The sequence below is a fragment of the Salmo salar genome, chromosome ssa05 (genome assembly GCF_905237065.1).
Source record: "Salmo salar chromosome ssa05, Ssal_v3.1, whole genome shotgun sequence".
Lineage (NCBI taxonomy): Eukaryota > Metazoa > Chordata > Actinopteri > Salmoniformes > Salmonidae > Salmo > Salmo salar.
In genome coordinates, this window is record NC_059446.1 from 7,703,823 (window position 1) to 7,718,154 (window position 14,332).

Consider the following 14,332-nt stretch of genomic DNA (forward strand, 5'->3'; position numbering starts at 1 on the left):
CAGTCTAATTAATCTATAGTAGACCTGTTGTCAGTCTAATTAATCTATAGTAGACCTGTTGTCAGTCTAATTAATCTATAGTAGACCTGTTGTCAGTCTAATTAATCTATAGTAGACCTGTTGTCAGTTCCTGTCTAATTAATCTATAGTAGACCTGTTGTCAGTCTAATTAATCTATAGTAGACCTGTTGTCAGTCTAATTAATCTATAGTAGACCTGTTGTCAGTCTAATTAATCTATAGTAGACCTGTTGTCAGTCTAATTAATCTATAGTAGACCTGTTGTCAGTTGCCTAATTAATCTATAGTAGACCTGTTGTCAGTATCATGTCTAATTAATCTATAGTAGACCTGTTGTCAGTTACTGTCTAATTAATCTATAGTAGACCTGTTGTCAGTCTAATTAATCTATAGTAGACCTGTTGTCAGTATCACTGTCTAATTAATCTATAGTAGACCTGTTGTCAGTCTAATTAATCTATAGTAGACCTGTTGTCAGTATCACAGTCTAATTAATCTATAGTAGACCTGTTGTCAGTCTAATTAATCTATAGTAGACCTGTTGTCAGTGTAATTAATCTATAGTAGACCTGTTGTCAGTCTAATTAATCTATAGTAGACCTGTTGTCAGTCTAATTAATCTATAGTAGACCTGTTGTCAGTCTAATTAATCTATAGTAGACCTGTTGTCAGTATCACTGTCTAATTAATCTATAGTAGACCTGTTGTCAGTCTAATTAATCTATAGTAGACCTGTTGTCAGTCTAATTAATCTATAGTAGACCTGTTGTCGTCAGTCTAATTAATCTATAGTAGACCTGTTGTCAGTCTAATTAATCTATATTAGACCTGTTGTCAGTATCACAGTCTAATTAATCTATAGTAGACCTGTTGTCAGTATCACAGTCTAATTAATCTATAGTAGACCTGTTGTCAGTATCACTGTCTAATTAATCTATTGTAGACCTGTTGTCAGTGTAATTAATCTATAGTAGACCTGTTGTCAGTCTAATTAATCTATAGTAGACCCGTTGTCAGTCTAATTAATCTATAGTAGACCTGTTGTCAGTGTAATTAATCTATAGTAGACCTGTTGTCAGTCTAATTCATCTATAGTAGACCTGTTGTCAGTCTAATTAATCTATAGTAGACCTGTTGTCAGTCTAATTAATCTATAGTAGACCTGTTGTCAGTATCACTGTCTAATTAATCTATAGTAGACCTGTTGTCAGTCTAATTAATCTATAGTAGACCTGTTGTCAGTATCACTGTCTAATTAATCTATAGTAGACCTGTTGTCAGTCTAATTAATCTATAGTAGACCTGTTGTCAGTCTAATTAATCTATAGTAGACCTGTTGTCAGTATCACGTCTAATTAATCTATAGTAGACCTGTTGTCAGTATCACTGTCTAATTAATCTATAGTAGACCTGTTGTCAGTCTAATTAATCTATAGTAGACCTGTTGTCAGTCTAATTAATCTATAGTAGACCTGTTGTCAGTATCACTGTCTAATTAATCTATAGTAGACCTGTTGTCAGTCTAATTAATCTATAGTAGACCTGTTGTCAGTTGTCTAATTAATCTATAGTAGACCTGTTGTCAGTCTAATTAATCTATAGTAGACCTGTTGTCAGGTCTAATTAATCTATAGTAGACCTGTTGTCAGTCTAATTAATCTATAGTAGACCTGTTGTCAGTATCACTGTCTAATTAATCTATAGTAGACCTGTTGTCAGTGTAATTAATCTATAGTAGACCTGTTGTCAGTCTAATTAATCTATAGTAGACCTGTTGTCAGTCTAATTAATCTATAGTAGACCTGTTGTCAGTCTAATTAATCTATAGTAGACCTGTTGTCAGTCTAATTAATCTATAGTAGACCTGTTGTCAGTCTAATTAATCTATAGTAGACCTGTTGTCAGTCTAATTAATCTATAGTAGACCTGTTGTCAGTATCACTGTCTAATTAATCTATAGTAGACCTGTTGTCAGTCTAATTAATCTATAGTAGACCTGTTGTCAGTATCACTGTCTAATTAATCTATAGCAGACCTGTTGTCAGTCTAATTAATCTATAGTAGACCTGTTGTCAGTCTAATTAATCTATAGTAGACCTGTTGTCAGTCTAATTAATCTATAGTAGACCTGTTGTCGTACACTGTCTAATTAATCTATAGTAGACCTGTTGTCAGTCTAATTAATCTATAGTAGACCTGTTGTCAGTCTAATTAATCTATAGTAGACCTGTTGTCAGTCTAATTAATCTATAGTAGACCTGTTGTCAGTAACTGTCTAATTAATCTATAGTAGACCTGTTGTCAGTATCACTGTCTAATTAATCTATAGTAGACCTGTTGTCAGTCTAATTAATCTATAGTAGACCTGTTGTCAGTCTAATTAATCTATAGTAGACCTGTTGTCAGTCTAATTAATCTATAGTAGACCTGTTGTCAGTCTAATTAATCTATAGTAGACCTGTTGTCAGTATCACTGTCTAATTAATCTATAGTAGACCTGTTGTCAGTATCACGTCTAATTAATCTATAGTAGACCTGTTGTCAGTATCACGTCTAATTAATCTATAGTAGACCTGTTTGTCAGTCTAATTAATCTATAGTAGACCTGTTGTCAGTCTAATTAATCTATAGTAGACCTGTTGTCAGTCTAATTAATCTATAGTAGACCTGTTGTCAGTCTAATTAATCTATAGTAGACCTGTTGTCAGTATATGTCTAATTAATCTATAGTAGACCTGTTGTCAGTCTAATTAATCTATAGTAGACCTGTTGTCAGTCAAGTCTAATTAATCTATAGTAGACCTGTTGTCAGTCTAATTAATCTATAGTAGACCTGTTGTCAGTGTAATTAATCTATAGTAGACCTGTTGTCAGTCTAATTAATCTATAGTAGACCTGTTGTCAGTCTAATTAATCTATAGTAGACCTGTTGTCAGTCTAATTAATCTATAGTAGACCTGTTGTCAGTAGTCTAATTAATCTATAGTAGACCTGTTGTCAGTCTAATTAATCTATAGTAGACCTGTTGTCAGTCTAATTAATCTATAGTAGACCTGTTGTCAGTATCACAGTCTAATTAATCTATAGTAGACCTGTTGTCATGTCTAATTAATCTATAGTAGACCTGTTGTCAGTACCAGTCTAATTAATCTATAGTAGACCTGTTGTCAGTATCACAGTCCAATTAATCTATAGTAGACCTGTTGTCAGTATCACTGTCTAATTAATCTATTGTAGACCTGTTGTCAGTGTAATTAATCTATAGTAGACCTGTTGTCAGTCTAATTAATCTATAGTAGACCCGTTGTCAGTCTAATTAATCTATAGTAGACCTGTTGTCAGTCTAATTAATCTATAGTAGACCTGTTGTCAGTCTAATTAATCTATAGTAGACCTGTTGTCAGTCTAATTAATCTATAGTAGACCTGTTGTCAGTCTAATTAATCTATAGTAGACCTGTTGTCAGTATCACTGTCTAATTAATCTATAGTAGACCTGTTGTCAGTCTAATTAATCTATAGTAGACCTGTTGTCAGTATCACTGTCTAATTAATCTATAGTAGACCTGTTGTCAGTCTAATTAATCTATAGTAGACCTGTTGTCAGTCTAATTAATCTATAGTAGACCTGTTGTCAGTATCACTGTCTAATTAATCTATAGTAGACCTGTTGTCAGTATCACTGTCTAATTAATCTATAGTAGACCTGTTGTCAGTCTAATTAATCTATAGTAGACCTGTTGTCAGTCTAATTAATCTATAGTAGACCTGTTGTCAGTATCACTGTCTAATTAATCTATAGTAGACCTGTTGTCAGTCTAATTAATCTATAGTAGACCTGTTGTCAGTATCACTGTCTAATTAATCTATAGTAGACCTGTTGTCAGTCTAATTAATCTATAGTAGACCTGTTGTCAGTATCACAGTCTAATTAATCTATAGTAGACCTGTTGTCAGTCTAATTAATCTATAGTAGACCTGTTGTCAGTATCACTGTCTAATTAATCTATAGTAGACCTGTTGTCAGTGTAATTAATCTATAGTAGACCTGTTGTCAGTCTAATTAATCTATAGTAGACCTGTTGTCAGTCTAATTAATCTATAGTAGACCTGTTGTCAGTGTAATTAATCTATAGTAGACCTGTTGTCAGTCTAATTAATCTATAGTAGACCTGTTGTCAGTCTAATTAATCTATAGTAGACCTGTTGTCAGTCTAATTAATCTATAGTAGACCTGTTGTCAGTATCACTGTCTAATTAATCTATAGTAGACCTGTTGTCAGTCTAATTAATCTATAGTAGACCTGTTGTCAGTATCACTGTCTAATTAATCTATAATAGACCTGTTGTCAGTCTAATTAATCTGTAGTAGACCTGTTGTCAATCTAATTAATCTATAGTAGACCTGTTGTCAGTCTAATTAATCTATAGTAGACCTGTTGTCAGTATCACTGTCTAATTAATCTATAGTAGACCTGTTGTCAGTTTAATTAATCTATAGTAGACCTGTTGTCAGTCTAATTAATCTATAGTAGACCTGTTGTCAGTATCACAGTCTAATTAATCTATAGTAGACCTGTTGTCAGTGTAATTAATCTATAGTAGACCTGTTGTCAGTCTAATTAATCTATAGTAGACCTGTTGTCAGTCTAATTAATCTATAGTAGACCTGTTGTCAGTCTAATGAATCTATAGTAGACCTGTTGTCAGTCTAATTAATCTATTGTAGACCTGTTGTCAGTCTAATTAATCTATAGTAGACCTGTTGTCAGTATCACTGCCTAATGAATCTATAGTAGACCTGTTGTCAGTCTAATTAATCTATAGTAGACCTGTTGTCAGTCTAATTAATCTATAGTAGACCTGTTGTCAGTGTCACTGTCTAATTAATCTATAGTAGACCTGTTGCCAGTATCACTGTCTAATTAATCTATAGTAGACCTGTTGTCAGTCTAATTAATCTATAGTAGACCTGTTGTCAGTCTAATTAATCTATAGTAGACCTGTTGTCAGTCTAATTAATCTATAGTAGACCTGTTGTCAGTCTAAATAATCTATAGTAGACCTGTTGTCAGTATCACTGTCTAATTAATCTATAGTAGACCTGTTGTCAGTCTAATTAATCTATAGTAGACCTGTTGTCAGTCTAATTAATCTATAGTAGACCTGTTGTCAGTCTAATTAATCTATAGTAGACCTGTTGTCAGTCTAATTAATCTATAGTAGACCTGTTGTCAGTATCACTGCCTAATTAATCTATAGTAGACCTGTTGTCAGTATCACTGTCTAATTAATCTATACTAGACCTGTTGTCAGTATCACTGTCTAATTAATCTATAGTAGACCTGTTGTCAGTCTAATTAATCTATAGTAGACCTGTTGTCAGTCTAATTAATCTATAGTAGACCTGTTGTCAGTCTAATTAATCTATAGTAGACCTGTTGTCAGTCTAATTAATCTATAGTAGACCTGTTGTCAGTATCACTGTCTAATTAATCTATAGTAGACCTGTTGTCAGTCTAATTAATCTATAGTAGACCTGTTGTCAGTATCACAGTCTAATTAATCTATAGTAGACCTGTTGTCAGTCTAATTAATCTATAGTAGACCTGTTGTCAGTGTAATTAATCTATAGTAGACCTGTTGTCAGTCTAATTAATCTATAGTAGACCTGTTGTCAGTCTAATTAATCTATAGTAGACCTGTTGTCAGTCTAATTAATCTATAGTAGACCTGTTGTCAGTATCACTGTCTAATTAATCTATAGTAGACCTGTTGTCAGTCTAATTAATCTATAGTAGACCTGTTGTCAGTCTAATTAATCTATAGTAGACCTGTTGTCAGTACACAGTCTAATTAATCTATAGTAGACCTGTTGTCAGTCTAATTAATCTATATTAGACCTGTTGTCAGTATCACAGTCTAATTAATCTATAGTAGACCTGTTGTCAGAGTCTAATTAATCTATAGTAGACCTGTTGTCAGTATCACTGTCTAATTAATCTATTGTAGACCTGTTGTCAGTGTAATTAATCTATAGTAGACCTGTTGTCAGTCTAATTAATCTATAGTAGACCCGTTGTCAGTCTAATTAATCTATAGTAGACCTGTTGTCAGTGTAATTAATCTATAGTAGACCTGTTGTCAGTCTAATTCATCTATAGTAGACCTGTTGTCAGTCTAATTAATCTATAGTAGACCTGTTGTCAGTCTAATTAATCTATAGTAGACCTGTTGTCAGTATCACGTCTAATTAATCTATAGTAGACCTGTTGTCAGTCTAATTAATCTATAGTAGACCTGTTGTCAGTATCACTGTCTAATTAATCTATAGTAGACCTGTTGTCAGTCTAATTAATCTATAGTAGACCTGTTGTCAGTCTAATTAATCTATAGTAGACCTGTTGTCAGTATCACTGTCTAATTAATCTATAGTAGACCTGTTGTCAGTATCACTGTCTAATTAATCTATAGTAGACCTGTTGTCAGTCTAATTAATCTATAGTAGACCTGTTGTCAGTCTAATTAATCTATAGTAGACCTGTTGTCAGTATCACTGTCTAATTAATCTATAGTAGACCTGTTGTCAGTCTAATTAATCTATAGTAGACCTGTTGTCAGTCTAATTAATCTATAGTAGACCTGTTGTCAGTCTAATTAATCTATAGTAGACCTGTTGTCAGTCTAATTAATCTATAGTAGACCTGTTGTCAGTCTAATTAATCTATAGTAGACCTGTTGTCAGTATCACTGTCTAATTAATCTATAGTAGACCTGTTGTCAGTCTAATTAATCTATAGTAGACCTGTTGTCAGTCTAATTAATCTATAGTAGACCTGTTGTCAGTCTAATTAATCTATAGTAGACCTGTTGTCAGTCTAATTAATCTATAGTAGACCTGTTGTCAGTCTAATTAATCTATAGTAGACCTGTTGTCAGTATCACTGCCAAATTAATCTATAGTAGACCTGTTGTCGTATCACGTCTAATTAATCTATAGTAGACCTGTTGTCATGTCTAATTAATCTATAGTAGACCTGTTGTCAGTCTAATTAATCTATAGTAGACCTGTTGTCAGTCTAATTAATCTATAGTAGACCTGTTGTCAGTATCACTGTCTAATTAATCTATAGTAGACCTGTTGTCAGTATCACTGTCTAATTAATCTATAGTAGACCTGTTGTCAATCTAATTAATCTATAGTAGACCTGTTGTCAGTCTAATTAATCTATAGTAGACCTGTTGTCAGTATCACTGTCTAATTAATCTATAGTAGACCTGTTGTCAGTCTAATTAATCTATAGTAGACCTGTTGTCAGTCTAATTAATCTATAGTAGACCTGTTGTCAGTCTAATGAATCTATAGTAGACCTGTTGTCAGTCTAATTAATCTATAGTAGACCTGTTGTCAGTCTAATTAATCTATAGTAGACCTGTTGTCAGTATCACTGCCTAATGAATCTATAGTAGACCTGTTGTCAGTCTAATTAATCTATAGTAGACCTGTTGTCAGTCTAATTAATCTATAGTAGACCTGTTGTCAGTAACTGTCCAATTAATCTATAGTAGACCTGTTGTCAGTATCACTGTCTAATTAATCTATAGTAGACCTGTTGTCAGTCTAATTAATCTATAGTAGACCTGTTGTCAGTCTAATTAATCTATAGTAGACCTGTTGTCAGTCTAATTAATCTATTGTAGACCTGTTGTCAGTCTAATTAATCTATAGTAGACCTGTTGTCAGTCTAATTAATCTATAGTAGACCTGTTGTCAGTATCACTGTCTAATTAATCTATAGTAGACCTGTTGTCAGTCTAATTAATCTATAGTAGACCTGTTGTCAGTCTAATTAATCTATAGTAGACCTGTTGTCAGTACACGTCTAATTAATCTATAGTAGACCTGTTGTCAGTCTAATTAATCTATAGTAGACCTGTTGTCAGTCTAATTAATCTATAGTAGACCTGTTGTCAGTCTAATTAATCTATAGTAGACCTGTTGTCAGTCTAATTAATCTATAGTAGACCTGTTGTCAGTCTAATTAATCTATAGTAGACCTGTTGTCAGTATCACTGCCTAATTAATCTATAGTAGACCTGTTGTCAGTATCACTGTCTAATTAATCTATAGTAGACCTGTTGTCAGTCTAATTAATCTATAGTAGACCTGTTGTCAGTCTAATTAATCTATAGTAGACCCGTTGTCAGTCTAATTAATCTATAGTAGACCTGTTGTCAGTGTAATTAATCTATAGTAGACCTGTTGTCAGTCTAATTAATCTATAGTAGACCTGTTGTCAGTCTAATTAATCTATAGTAGACCTGTTGTCAGTCTAATTAATCTATAGTAGACCTGTTGTCAGTATCACTGTCTAATTAATCTATAGTAGACCTGTTGTCAGTCTAATTAATCTATAGTAGACCTGTTGTCAGTATCACTGTCTAATTAATCTATAGTAGACCTGTTGTCAGTCTAATTAATCTATAGTAGACCTGTTGTCAGTCTAATTAATCTATAGTAGACCTGTTGTCAGTATCACTGTCTAATTAATCTATAGTAGACCTGTTGTCAGTATCACTGTCTAATTAATCTATAGTAGACCTGTTGTCAGTCTAATTAATCTATAGTAGACCTGTTGTCAGTCTAATTAATCTATAGTAGACCTGTTGTCAGTATCACTGTCTAATTAATCTATAGTAGACCTGTTGTCAGTCTAATTAATCTATAGTAGACCTGTTGTCAGTCTAATTAATCTATAGTAGACCTGTTGTCAGTCTAATTAATCTATAGTAGACCTGTTGTCAGTCTAATTAATCTATAGTAGACCTGTTGTCAGTCTAATTAATCTATAGTAGACCTGTTGTCAGTATCACGTCTAATTAATCTATAGTAGACCTGTTGTCAGTCTAATTAATCTATAGTAGACTTGTTGTCAGTCTAATTAATCTATAGTAGACCTGTTGTCAGTATCACTGTCTAATTAATCTATAGTAGACCTGTTGTCAGTCTAATTAATCTATAGTAGACCTGTTGTCAGTCTAATTAATCTATAGTAGACCTGTTGTCAGTCTAATTAATCTATAGTAGACCTGTTGTCAGTCTAATTAATCTATAGTAGACCTGTTGTCAGGATCACTGTCTAATTAATCTATAGTAGACCTGTTGTCAGTCTAATTAATCTATAGTAGACCTGTTGTCAGTATCACTGCCTAATTAATCTATAGTAGACCTGTTGTCAGTATCACTGTCTAATTAATCTATAGTAGACCTGTTGTCAGTCTAATTAATCTATAGTAGACCTGTTGTCAGTCTAATTAATCTATAGTAGACCTGTTGTCAGTCTAATTAATCTATAGTAGACCTGTTGTCAGTGTAATTAATCTATAGTAGACCTGTTGTCAGTCTAATTCATCTATAGTAGACCTGTTGTCAGTCTAATTAATCTATAGTAGACCTGTTGTCAGTCTAATTAATCTATAGTAGACCTGTTGTCATGTCTAATTAATCTATAGTAGACCTGTTGTCAGTCTAATTAATCTATAGTAGACCTGTTGTCAGGATGTCTAATTAATCTATAGTAGACCTGTTGTCAGTCTAATTAATCTATAGTAGACCTGTTGTCAGTCTAATTAATCTATAGTAGACCTGTTGTCAGTCTAATTAATCTATAGTAGACCTGTTGTCAGTATCACTGTCTAATTAATCTATAGTAGACCTGTTGTCAGTCTAATTAATCTATAGTAGACCTGTTGTCAGTCTAATTAATCTATAGTAGACCTGTTGTCAGTCTAATTAATCTATAGTAGACCTGTTGTCAGTATCACTGTCTAATTAATCTATAGTAGACCTGTTGTCAGTATCACGTCTAATTAATCTATAGTAGACCTGTTGTCAGTCTAATTAATCTATAGTAGACCTGTTGTCAGTCTAATTAATCTATAGTAGACCTGTTGTCAGTATCACTGTCTAATTAATCTATAGTAGACCTGTTGTCAGTCTAATTAATCTATAGTAGACCTGTTGTCAGTCTAATTAATCTATAGTAGACCTGTTGTCAGTCTAATTAATCTATAGTAGACCTGTTGTCAAGTCTAATTAATCTATAGTAGACCTGTTGTCAGTCTAATTAATCTATAGTAGACCTGTTGTCAGTATCACTGTCTAATGAATCTATAGTAGACCTGTTGTCAGTCTAATTAATCTATAGTAGACCTGTTGTCAGTCTAATTAATCTATAGTAGACCTGTTGTCAGATCGTCTAATTAATCTATAGTAGACCTGTTGTCAGTATCACTGTCTAATTAATCTATAGTAGACCTGTTGTCAGTCTAATTAATCTATAGTAGACCTGTTGTCAGTCTAATTAATCTATAGTAGACCTGTTGTCAGTCTAATTCATCTATAGTAGACCTGTTGTCAGTCTAATTAATCTATAGTAGACCTGTTGTCAGTCTAATTAATCTATAGTAGACCTGTTGTCAGTATCACTGTCTAATTAATCTATAGTAGACCTGTTGTCAGTCTAATTAATCTATAGTAGACCTGTTGTCAGTCTAATTAATCTATAGTAGACCTGTTGTCAGTATCACTGTCTAATTAATCTATAGTAGACCTGTTGTCAGTCTAATTAATCTATAGTAGACCTGTTGTCAGTCTAATTAATCTATAGTAGACCTGTTGTCAGTCTAATTAATCTATAGTAGACCTGTTGTCAGTCTAATTAATCTATAGTAGACCTGTTGTCAGTGTCTAATTAATCTATAGTAGACCTGTTGTCAGTCTAATTAATCTATAGTAGACCTGTTGTCAGTATCACTGCCTAATTAATCTATAGTAGACCTGTTGTCAGTATCACTGTCTAATTAATCTATTGTAGACCTGTTGTCAGTGTAATTAATCTATAGTAGACCTGTTGTCAGTCTAATTAATCTATAGTAGACCTGTTGTCAGTCTAATTAATCTATAGTAGACCTGTTGTCAGTGTAATTAATCTATAGTAGACCTGTTGTCAGTCTAATTAATCTATAGTAGACCTGTTGTCAGTCTAATTAATCTATAGTAGACCTGTTGTCAGTCTAATTAATCTATAGTAGACCTGTTGTCAGTATCACTGTCTAATTAATCTATAGTAGACCTGTTGTCAGTCTAATTAATCTATAGTAGACCTGTTGTCAGTCTAATTAATCTATAGTAGACCTGTTGTCAGTCTAATTAATCTATAGTAGACCTGTTGTCAGTCTAATTAATCTATAGTAGACCTGTTGTCAGTATCACTGTCTAATTAATCTATAGTAGACCTGTTGTCAGTATCATGTCTAATTAATCTATAGTAGACCTGTTGTCAGTCTAATTAATCTATAGTAGACCTGTTGTCAGGTCTAATTAATCTATAGTAGACCTGTTGTCAGTATCACTGTCTAATTAATCTATAGTAGACCTGTTGTCAGTCTAATTAATCTATAGTAGACCTGTTGTCAGTCTAATTAATCTATAGTAGACCTGTTGTCAGTCTAATTAATCTATAGTAGACCTGTTGTCAGTCTAATTAATCTATAGTAGACCTGTTGTCAATGTCTAATTAATCTATAGTAGACCTGTTGTCAGTATCACTGTCTAATTAATCTATAGTAGACCTGTTGTCAGTCTAATTAATCTATAGTAGACCTGTTGTCAGTCTAATTAATCTATAGTAGACCTGTTGTCAGTATCACTGTCTAATTAATCTATAGTAGACCTGTTGTCAGTCTAATTAATCTATAGTAGACCTGTTGTCAGTCTAATTAATCTATAGTAGACCTGTTGTCAGTCTAATTAATCTATAGTAGACCTGTTGTCAGTCTAATTAATCTATAGTAGACCTGTTGTCAGGATCACTGTCTAATTAATCTATAGTAGACCTGTTGTCAGTCTAATTAATCTATAGTAGACCTGTTGTCAGTATCACTGTCTAATTAATCTATAGTAGACCTGTTGTCAGTTAGTCTAATTAATCTATAGTAGACCTGTTGTCAGTGTAATTAATCTATAGTAGACCTGTTGTCAAGTCTAATTAATCTATAGTAGACCCGTTGTCAATGTCTAATTAATCTATAGTAGACCTGTTGTCAGATGTAATTAATCTATAGTAGACCTGTTGTCAGTCTAATTAATCTATAGTAGACCTGTTGTCAGTCTAATTAATCTATAGTAGACCTGTTGTCAGTCTAATTAATCTATAGTAGACCTGTTGTCAGTACTGTAATTAATCTATAGTAGACCTGTTGTCAGTCTAATTAATCTATAGTAGACCTGTTGTCAGTATCACTGTCTAATTAATCTATAGTAGACCTGTTGTCAGTCTAATTAATCTATAGTAGACCTGTTGTCAGTCTAATTAATCTATAGTAGACCTGTTGTCAGTATCACTGTCTAATTAATCTATAGTAGACCTGTTGTCATTATCACTGTCTAATTAATCTATAGTAGACCTGTTGTCAGTCTAATTAATCTATAGTAGACCTGTTGTCAGTATCACTGTCTAATTAATCTATAGTAGACCTGTTGTCAGATGTCTAATTAATCTATAGTAGACCTGTTGTCAGTCTAATTAATCTATAGTAGACCTGTTGTCAGTATCACTGTCTAATTAATCTATAGTAGACCTGTTGTCAGTCTAATTAATCTATAGTAGACCTGTTGTCAGTATCACTGTCTAATTCATCTTAGTAGACCTTTAGTAGACCTATATGTGCCTCTTGGCCTTCCTCAGAGTATTTTAGATATCACTGACTTATTCCCACACACCTGCTACAAGCAGACTCCGATGTGTGGGTGCTTTTCCTATGAAGAATGAGGCATTATGAAACCCAGAGCCTATGGGGACCTCGAGCTGGAGTATGTTGGAGTGTGTCTGTGTTAATTCTCTCATCTTTGAGTTGGAAAGAGGCAGGACTTGTAACTTTCTGGACTCAAGAACACTGTGCTAGAAAACAGTGGTGACCTAATCACTTACTGTGCATTGTTTCCACTTTCACTTTGTAGAGTAGGCATGTGGACAAAGTACAGACACAGAGACCCTCAATATGCACAAGGGGGCTATATTTGGGGAATTTTCTGGAATGTATTCTCATAGAATCAAAAAGTAAAATTGAAACATTTTCAAGGTAACACTTGTAAATTCATTAAGTAATTTTCTATTATATTATTATTATTATATAGGCTATATTCTATTCTAAACTATTTATTTAACAAGCTCTTAACCATATGAGTCAACAGGAGGCTATATATGAAGCTATATATGCCTTAAAGTTCAACAAAAGTATTACCTTTCCTTGCATCATACAGTAGAGTTCCATTAAAATAAGGGTGAGAAGCCTACCCTAGACATATCATCGTCATTAGAAGACTTGGCAGTTCCATTGTCATTAACAATCCCATCAATTCCATGAAGTTGACATTTACAGTGATGGGGCTGGGGGGGACAGTTTATCCCTCTACTGCCCAGTGTATGTAGGCTAGGACGAGTAGGAGCCCGCCTGCCTGCGCTGCGCTTTTAGATCAGATCTGTGGTTTAGGCTTATTGTATTGGTAGGAGGAGCCGCTTTCCTGTGATTGTCTGCCTCTTCTCTCTCTCTCTCTCTCTCTCTCTCTCTCTCTCTCTCTCTCTCTCTCTCTCTCTCTCTCTCTCTCAGCAGCTCTCTCGTTTTTCTAAAGTTAAATATACAAGCCTGTGAGCTTTCACGGACGGTGAGTGAATGCGCAGTCAGGGAGGTTCTCCGTTGCTTGCGCCGAGAGCGGGCGGGAACAGAACCGAACGGAGCGACGCTGTTTGTGTCACATAACCGGGGCTCTTCCACTTCTGTTCGATCCAAGTGTTTCTTAACTTCGTTTTCGACTGTTTCAAGATGACAGAAGAAAATAATGTTGGGCATATAAAGCTGGTAGGTGCCTCTAACCCCTCCCATCGCGCTGTCTCAGTGAGTGTTGGTCGGTTTCATGTTTATTCTGCAGTGCTTGGTGGAGAAACGGGAGTATGAGAATTGAACTGGGAGAAGAAAGTAGTGTACTTTATTGGGAAATCACGGCTATAACCTTCTCCTATTAGGGTTAGTCTTTCGCTTTGTGAGAGAGAGGATTTGAATCAGTGGAAAGAGTTGAGAGTGAATCAGAATGAATAGGCTATGTTATTGAAATAATCTTAACCGGAATGCATTAGAACTTTAAATAGACCGATCGGAATATAACTTTCTCATATTGTGTTATATTCTATTGTTATCATATGTTATAAAGTTCCGTTTGATCCAGTGTTTGTTTTGGAAATCGAAGCATTGTGT

The 14,332-nt window shown here is 33.8% G+C and overlaps 1 protein-coding gene across 3 annotated transcripts in view; it reads left to right on the forward strand.

Moving 5' to 3' along the window:
* LOC106604185 (probable E3 ubiquitin-protein ligase MID2) overlaps window positions 1-14,332 on the forward strand; it is a 296,937-nt gene that overhangs the window by 124,443 nt on the left and 158,162 nt on the right. For 2 of the 3 annotated variants that reach the window (XM_045717833.1, XM_045717835.1), the window contains exon 1: window positions 13,667-13,939. The exons of the other annotated variant lie outside the window; for it this stretch is intronic. The gene's annotated coding sequence lies outside the window, so the exon portion shown is untranslated. Of the gene's footprint in view, window positions 1-13,666; window positions 13,940-14,332 lie in introns of those variants that run through there. 3 annotated transcript variants of the gene reach the window in all.